Source organism: Apium graveolens, chromosome 5 (assembly GCF_009905375.1).
Source record: "Apium graveolens cultivar Ventura chromosome 5, ASM990537v1, whole genome shotgun sequence".
Lineage (NCBI taxonomy): Eukaryota > Viridiplantae > Streptophyta > Magnoliopsida > Apiales > Apiaceae > Apium > Apium graveolens.
In genome coordinates, this window is record NC_133651.1 from 152,261,653 (window position 1) to 152,271,342 (window position 9,690).

The window sequence follows — 9,690 nt, forward strand, 5'->3', positions numbered from 1 at the left end:
TTTCGAAATTAATCTGAGACTGTTACCAAATTTTACTCACAGATAAGTTAAGTAAAGGGTTAGACTGAAAAATCAGAACTTAGACCTATACCAGAACTTAACAGTCATCAGAACATAATGTCTTAACTCGAACAAGGAATATCTATCTTAGTAAATACTCATACAAGTTCTTAGTTATGAACGTCAGAAATTAATCATCAGAACGTGTAACTAGAACTTGTCCTCAGAATTTGTGCAGAAGTGACACAATGACTGTTTATCTAAAATAACATAGACCACCACAGAAATTTCATCATTCATATGGAGTGATGTTTGTGTGCATTAAGCTAAATAACAGACAAAGAGTAAAGTCTGATCTACTTCAGTACATCTTAGAAGTAAGTCATAATTAAAATTTTTGCTAAAGATCTGTCATTATCCTGAAACCTACTGATAAATGAGTTCATGCATGAGTTCACCTCTACTGTTTTTGTGCTAATTTTATGCATCTTTTGAAATTCTATTTTACAGAGGCTTCTCAGTGTAAGTGAGTCACGACTGTTTATTAGAATTTATGCTATTATCAGAGTATTTCTCCAGTAATCATAGAGTGTGAAAAGTCACCAAGAAAATATTTTGCTTTTCTAATGCATATTTACTTAATACCAGCAATGCACTTGGGTCGTCCCTTTCACTTTTTTTACTCTAGATCTCAAAGGAGTACCTGATATTATGCTTTGATTATTGTTCTTCTTCTTTTGATAAGTGAGGTTTATCAGCACTTAGTACATTCAGCAGTTTTACTAGAATCAGAACTTAAACAGATGAGTAGCATTATTCTAATTTGTGACTTAGTAATAAGATATACAAAGTAAACTTAACTAAGCTCAGTTATCAGAATTTGCTTGTGTCATAAGATTTCCACAGAAATAACTACTTCTTTCATGGGATCATTTGTTTATTGAAGACTAGTAGGTCAGTATCTAGCACAGTTATCCTCATAGGATAGAAGAGTTACTGAAACAGACATATCACTTATCAGAGTTTAGACACATATATCAGACAACAGTCAGTACTTGAAGACATTTATCAATTAATGCACAGAATATACAAAGAGATTAATTTTGTAAATACTGATCATAAAGTCTGATAACATAGAACAAGTTTAAGCAGATTTAGAGAAAGAACCTGAAATCATTCCAAGTTCATTTACCAATTTTGAAAAGGTAGCTTCACACAGTGGTTTTGTGAAGATATCTGCTACTTGTTGATCTGTGGGAACAAAATGCAATTCCACTGTACCTTCATCCACATGTTCCCTGATGAAATGGTACCTGATGCTGATGTGCTTTGTCATAGAGTGTTGAACTGGATTACCTGTCATAGCAATAGCACTTTGATTATCACAGTAAATAGGGATTTTGAAATATGTTAACCCATAATCCAGTAACTGATTCTTCATCCAGAGAATCTGTGCACAGCAGCTTCCTGCAGCAATATACTCTGCTTCTGCAGTTGATGTGGAAATTGACTTTTGTTTCTTGCTATACCAAGAAACCAATCTGCCTCCAAGAAATTGGCAGCTTCCACTTGTGCTTTTCCTGTCAATTTTGCAACCTGCAAAATCTGCATCTGAGTAACCTATTAATTTAAAATCTGATTCTCTAGGATACCATAATCCTAGATCAGCTGTTCCTTTAAGATACTTAAAGATTCTTTTTACAGCTGTTAAGTGAGGTTCTCTTGGATCTGCTTGAAATCTTGCACAAAGACAGGTAGCAAACATGATATCTGGTCTACTAGCAGTTAGATAGAGAAGTGAGCCAATCATACCTCTGTAATCAGTAATATCTACTGAATTACCAGTATCCTTATCCAGTTTTGTTGCAGTGGCCATGGGAGTGGATGCACTTGAACAGTCTTGCATTCCAAATTTTTTTCAGCAAGTTTCTGGTGTACTTAGATTGACAAATAAAAGTTCCTTCTTCACTCTGCTTGACTTGAAGGCCCAGAAAATAACTAAGTTCTCCCATCATACTCATCTGATATCTTGACTGCATTAGATTGGCAAACTTTTTGCAAAGTTTGTCATTTGGAGACCCAAAAATGATATCATCAACATAAATCTGGATCAAAAGTAAGTCCTTGCCATGGTTGAGATAGAACAATGTTTTGTCAATAGTTCCTCTGTTGAATCCACTTTCCAGAAGAAACTGAGCTAAAGTCTCATACCATGCTCTAGGAGCTTGCTTAAGTCCATAAAGTGCTTTATCAAGCCTGTAGACATAATCTGGATGTTTGGAATCTACAAAGCCTGGAGGTTGTTCAACATATACTTCCTCTTCCAATTCTCCATTGAGAAAAGCACTTTTCACATCCATTTGAAAGACAGTAAACTTTTTGTGAGCAGCATAAGCCATGAATATCCTTATGGCTTCTAACCTAGCAACTGGAGCAAATGTTTCATCATAGTCAATTCCCTCCTGTTGAGAATATCCTTTTGCAACCAGCCTTGCCTTGTTCCTTACAATTATGCCATCACTGTCAGTTTTGTTTCTGAATACCCACTTTGTACCAACAACCGATCTATTCTTGGGTCTTGGCACTAAGGTCCAGACTTTGTTTCTTTCAAATTCATTCAACTCTTCCTGCATTGCTTGCACCCAATCAGCATCTTGAAGAGCTTCTTCCACTTTCTTTGGCTCGGTCTGAGAGAGAAAAGAATTGTAAAGACATTCATTCGAAGTACCTGTTCTAGTTCTGACACCTGCCTCAGGATTTCCAATTATTAAATCAGGTGTATGTGATTTTGTCCACTTCCTTGCAGATGGAAGATTTTCTCTAGAACTGGATGCTCCCCCATAATTCATGCTGTCTTCGATTTCATTTTCTGATGCTCCCCCTGAAACTATGCTCTCTGAGTTGGATCCTTCAGTATTTAGATTTTCAGCACTGTCAGTACTTGGCTTATCAGAACTTGACGAATCAGAATTTGACGAGCCAGATGTATGTTCTGATGCTTCTTGAGATGTGATAAAATCTTGAGTATGCTCCCCCTGCAGTGGTGCATCTTCCTTTGACGTAGTCACCACAGTTTCAATAACATCAGAGTTTAATCCATCAGAATTTACAGTATCAGGACTTAGACTGTCAGGACTTGAGGTATCAGAATATGAATCTTCATTTTCAAATCTCAGCTTATTATGATCAATGCAATCTTCAAGTCCAGTGATCTTCTTGTCATCAAAAGAGACATTGATAGATTCCATGACCACTTTTGTTCTCAAATTATAGACTCTGAAGGCTTTTGTAGAAAGTGGATATCCTACAAAGATTCCCTCATCAGCTTTTAGATCAAACTTGGATAGCTGTTCAGGATGAGTCTTGAGAACAAAACACTTACATCCAAATACATGAAAGTATTTGAGATTTGGCTTCTTGTTCTTCATCATCTCATATGGTGTTTTTCCATGCTTGTTAATGAGTGTTGCATTTTGAGTAAAACAAGCAGTCTGCACAGCTTCAGCCCAGAAATAGGTTGGAAGCTTTGCTTCTTCAAGCATTGTTCGTGCAGCTTCAATTAGAGTTCTATTCTTCCTTTCAACAACTCCATTTTGCTGTGGAGTTCCAGGAGCAGAAAATTCCTGCTTTATTCCATGATATTTGCAGAACTCTTCCATTATCAAATTCTTGAATTCAGTGCCATTATCACTCCTCAAAATTTCACAGAATCTTTGATCAATTTATCCAGATGTTTGACATGATCAATCAGGATAGATGCAGTTTCACTTTTTGTGTGCAAGAAATACACCCATGTGTATCTGGTGAACTCATCTACTATGACCAACGCATATTTCTTCTTTGCAATAGACATGACATTCACTGGACCAAATAGATCAACATGAAGTAGATAGTAAGGCTCAAGAATTGATGATTCAGTCTGCTCTTGAACGAAGATTTTCTTTGTTTAGCCTTCTGACATGAGTCACAAAGACCATCAGGAACAAACACTGATTTTGGCAGTCCTCTCACAAGATCTTTCTTGATCAGTTCATTTATCTTGTTGAAGTTTAAATGAGAGAGTTTCTTGTGCCAATTCCAGCTTTCTTCAGTTGAGGCTCTACTCACTAAACAGATTGCAGAACCATCAGAACTTGTTGAAAGCTTAGCTTCATAAATGTTACCACGCCTGAATCCCTTCAGAACAATTTTTCCTTTAGATTTACTAACTATTTCACAATGTTCTGCAAAGAAATCAACATGATAACCTCTGTCACAGATTTGACTTATACTCAGTAAGTTGTGTTTAAGTCCTGAGACCAGAGCTACATCTTTAATAATGACATTCCCAAGATTGATATTGCCATATCCCAAGGTTTTTCCAATGTTGCCATCTCCATAAGAACACTTGGGCCAGCTTTCTCCACAAAGTCTGATAGCAGGGCCTTATTTCCAGTCATATGTCCTGAACATCCACTGTCCAGAACTAGAATATTTTTCCTGTTGCCCTGCAATCAAAAGACCACTAATTATTAGTTTTAAGGACCCAGACTTGCTTGGATCCTTTGGCCTTTTTAGGTTTGTTAACATTTGCAGCGGATTTAACATCAGATTTTATGTTAACAGTTTCTTATCAGACCTTATACTAGAAGGAACAACAGAAACTTTCTTTAAAGAAGGTTTTATTTGATAATAATCATAGTACAAACTATGATATTCCTTACAAGTATAAATGGAATGCCATAAACTACCACAATGAAAACAAGGATTTTGTGGTTTGTATCTAACAGACTGACTCTTAACTCCTGACTTTGTATATAAGGAGTTAATATTCTTATTCTTCCTGCAAAAGAAGCCAGATGGTTAGAACTTCCACAGTTATGACATGCTTCCTAGGAGCATCAGGAACAGATTTATAGTTATTGCTTTTATTCACACCTTCCTTTCCATTCCTGTTTTTCCTAGGTGATTTTACCTTGTTTGCATCCTTAACATCTTTCAGCTTATGCTTAAGCTGCTTCTTCGTCATTAAGCCTATGTTAACTTCAGCTGTCTTTTCCTGTTTAGTTTGTCAGAAGCTAATTCCTTTTTAACTTCTGATTTCTCATTTTCGGATTTTTCAGTTACAAACTTAACAGGTTTTAACTTCGGCTTTTGCTTATCAACAGGCTTAATTTCTACAGTTCCTTTTTCATTTACTCCATAGCCTAAACCCTCTTTCCAGTTTCCACTGCTTAGCAAATTTTGAGTTGTTTTGCCAGAGTTAGTCCAAGTTCTGATAATCTCTCTCTCCTTTTCTAACTTAGTTTTTAGAGATTATTCATTTTTAGCACTTCATCCCTAATATAAAAAGCATTATCTCTATCCTGCTGAGTTTGATGAAACATGACTAACTCTTTTTCTAAGAAATCATTTCTTTTCTTAAAAGCAAGATTTTCAGAAGTTAATCTTTCACATGTTAAAGTTTGATCTCTATAACTAACAAACATGGTTTTAAGATATCTTCTCAACTCATCAATATCATCAGTATGAAAAGCATAAGTAGTCGGAGGTACCTTTGTTTCAGCAGCTTCAGAACTGCTCTCAGAACTTGATTTATCAGCATTTGCCATCAATGCATAGTTCTCCTCACTTTCAGAGTCTGAGGTGTCTGTCCAGCTTTTCTGCTTTGTGACAAGAGCTTTGCCTTTGTCACCTTGGTCTTCTTGCAATCAGGAGATATGTGGCCTTTCTCACCACAATTATAATTTAACATTGCGTAATCTCCTCTGTCAGACTTTCCTCCTCTTCCTTCAGATCTTCTGAAATTCTTCTTATCAGAACTTATGCCTTTCCTGGAAAACTTCTTTCCCTTCCTGAACTTCCTGTATGCAATCTTTGTGATTCCTTTCACCATAAGAGCACACAGCTTCATCATCTCCTCATCAGCATCAGTTCAGGCAAGCTTTCAGAATCTGAGTCATCATCACTCTCAGAACTTGATGACTCAGTATCAGACTTTATGAAAGAGCTTTACCCTTGTCTTTCTTTGAGGAAGGTGGTTTGGGGATTCCTCTTCAGCCTTGAGAGCAACTGTCCTTGACTTTCCTCCTTTCCTCTTGCTTCTTTGTTCCATCTCAAGTTCATGAGTCTTGAGCATTCCATAGATTTCATCAAGAGTTGTTTCATCAAGATTGTAGTTGTCTCTTATTGTTGTTGCCTTCAAATCCCAACATTCAGGAAGAGCTAACAGGAATTTAAGGTTTGTATCTTCAAGATCATACTCTTATCACCAATGACAATCATTCAAAGTTTGACAAATCTATCATATAATCATCAATGACTCATTAGAGTCAAAGTGTTCATACTCTTGAGTGAGTATTGTCTTCCTGTTCTTCTTAACTGTTTCAGTTCCTTGACACCTTGTCTCCAGTGCATCCCATATCTCCTTAGCAGTCTTGCAGTTGATTACCCTGTTTGACATTACATTATCAATGGCACTATGCAATAAGTGTCGTACCTTGGCATCCTTAGCAATAGATGCTATATCTTCAGCAGTATAATCACTCTTTCCTTTGGTACGGTCTTGCTGCTTCACCTGCAACTACAACAGCGAGCTTGGTAGGTTTGTGAGGCCCTTCCTTGATTCTATCAAGGTATTCTGGATCTGTTGCTTCCAGAACATGGTCATCCTTACCTTCCATATGGGATATTCAGATGGTCTCAATATGGGAACTCTGATAGTCTCATATCGACTCTGAATATGTCTTTGATGATTCCTCAGTTTTGGTAGGCTTAGTTGGAGTTTCTGTGTCAGACATGATTGTGTTTGGATCTTTAACTGTATGTGTGTTAACAGAGGCTCTGATACCACTTGTTAGGTCACACTTTCACTGTAGAGGGGGTGAATACAGTGTTTATTACAATCAAATCAACTTCAAGAACTTATGTAACAGAAAACAAACTTTATTGAAACAATAAACTCTGTTACAATGGAACTGTTATCTCTCAGTGATGAACAAATATCACGAGAGCTGCTAGGGTTACAAAAAATATTCTCGATAATGATAACACTTATAGTGTAAACCCTATGTCTGTGTTTATATACTACACAGTTACAAGATAATCGCTAATTGATATGGAATATAATTCTGCTTCCTAAATATATCAATCAGATATCTTTTCTTCCAAGTATTCCATTCTTCACGGAATTCCTTCTTCATGCATATCTCTTCTTATGTTTATCTTGATCTTCTTAACTTTAATCAGCTACTGTCCTTATCTGATCGTCCTTCAGCACTTAAGTTCTGATATCTATCTCTGATGATTATCTCCTGATAATATAAGTACTGATATCCCTTAAGTCTGACTTCCAGTATAAGTACTGATCAGTTAAGTACTGATTTGTCTGTTCAAATAAGATCTGAAATCTAAACATAAAACATATTAGCCATGACATTATCAAATATATCTAACAAACAGCAGTGAATGTTTACCAATAAAAGGGTTTCAATCCTTGTAAGGATCAATAAGGTAATCTCAAAGATTGGATGCTGGGTAATGAAAGAATTGGATAACAAAGGAATCAACATTTCAGAGTTTCAAAATTTGGGATTTCATAGCATATAGTACAATGGGTTGAGTGTGTAAGCAACCTGGTTCAGTGTTTGATTAATAGTTTGTAGTATTTGTGGATTAGTATCGTATACTTGAGGTTCATATTTGGGTATACAATAATCAATGGCTTAGAAAGAATAAGGTTTACGGCTTAAGATCAATAAATGGAATCAAGGTTTAGGGTATAGTGCTTCAAAGCACTTGCAATATAAACAGGAATATCAATCACGACAATATCTCGAGAAAGTTCAGAACACTTGCCTGGTATTAGCTTACTATCCTGCACTCGCTTCCAATCACCATCGTCTTACTCCTCAACTTTTTTCCCTTCCTACGTCTTGCCTCTTCTGCTCATATATCATAAGCATATATCAATAATCACTTCAAACGATTCTATTCAACACATACTTCTATCTACCCTTCGTTTCACCCAAATCCGATTAACGGATTGAAAGTTACACAATAATCAAATAACACTGAATATATAGACTGATAGTTAATCAACAAGTCACGTATAACACATAATACATCACGTAATCAATGATATATTTATAAAGAAGTCTCGGGTCATAAATAGGCTTTCGGGTATTTAATATGATTTTTAAAACATTTTTCGGAATTAAAACGGGTCGTTGGATCAATTTCAGAGTAATAACAGGGTTCGGTTGGCCAAATCTGGCTTCGAAACAATATTATAATAATTATCGAGCCTTGGATAATTTAGAATAACATTTGAAAGCTCGAAACTATTTTTCAGAATTTAAAATAATTAAATCTAATTAAATAATTAAGTAAATCAATTAATAATTAAATCAATTAATTTTCGAATTAATTGACTAATTAATCAATTAAAAATTAACTGAAATTAATTAACTAATTAATTCAGATTTATTTTTGAATTAAAAATAATTTTTGGAATTAAAATAATAATTTCCGAATTTTCAGAATTTAAAAACGAATTTTTATAATAAAAATAAATAGGAAATATGATTTTTAAACATTTTATAAACAGGAATCCAAAATTTGCAAGTTCTGGAAACCTCAGGGACTGAACTTCATCGTTTTCAAAAGTCAGGGTACTAAACTGCAATTTTACAGCCCTCGCCGGAAAATAATCGGGGATGACCGGAGATCACGATTCCGGTACCCTCATACCACCATCTCCTCCAGATCACATCTACAGACAACCAGGAACACAACCATGCCAACCAATCATTCTAATAACCCCTGAGTTGGCCGGAAATTGGCCAAGAACATGGCCGGTTTTCGGCGAACTCCGAAAATTTTCAAACACGATTCCTTCGATTCACGAATCCTCTGTTAACGAGCTATATCAATCGATTGCAAATTTCATAAGGAACATAACCCACTATAAATCAACAGCTAATAACCCCTGAATCAAAACCCCCCAAATTTCAATTGAAAACATTCATACGGGTTATAAACCCTAATTTAAAATTCGAAGATCAAACTCAATTTTGAACATGTTATTGAACTCCAAATCAGTCATATAATATACCAAAATCATCAGGAAGATAAGCTCTACAACATACAAGCATCAAATCATACAAACAATCATCCGAACAAAAATTCATATTTTTAATCAAATTAATTCGAAAATAAATAAAAATATATAAAATCAACATTTGATTCTGCAGTAAAACAGGTTCTGGAATCTGATAGTACTCCTTGAGACCTTCAATTTGGTTACTCCAACTTTCCAAACAGATTTCACTAACACCTTGAATTTGTGGTTTGATTCTTAGAACAGTTTATGAAATTAGGGTTTTTCTCTGGAAAATTATAACTACTATCTGTAAATGATTTTGATACGAAATAAAATACGGGAAAAGGCTATTTATAATTACGGAAAATTAGTATCCCGTTGGATCATTCCGGATATAAAATGGTACATTTATTTATAAAAACTGATCCAATCGGTATCGGTTTTCAGGATAATTATCCAAATCTATACAATTTGTACTGCGGTCTTGGTCTCAGCGTCTGGTTACACGTACCCCGAAGTGATAATTATAATAGTTTAATAAAAAGATCCCGTTTATCAAAAAACGAGTTTTATTGATTAACCGAAACAAATAATGTATCGAAAATACT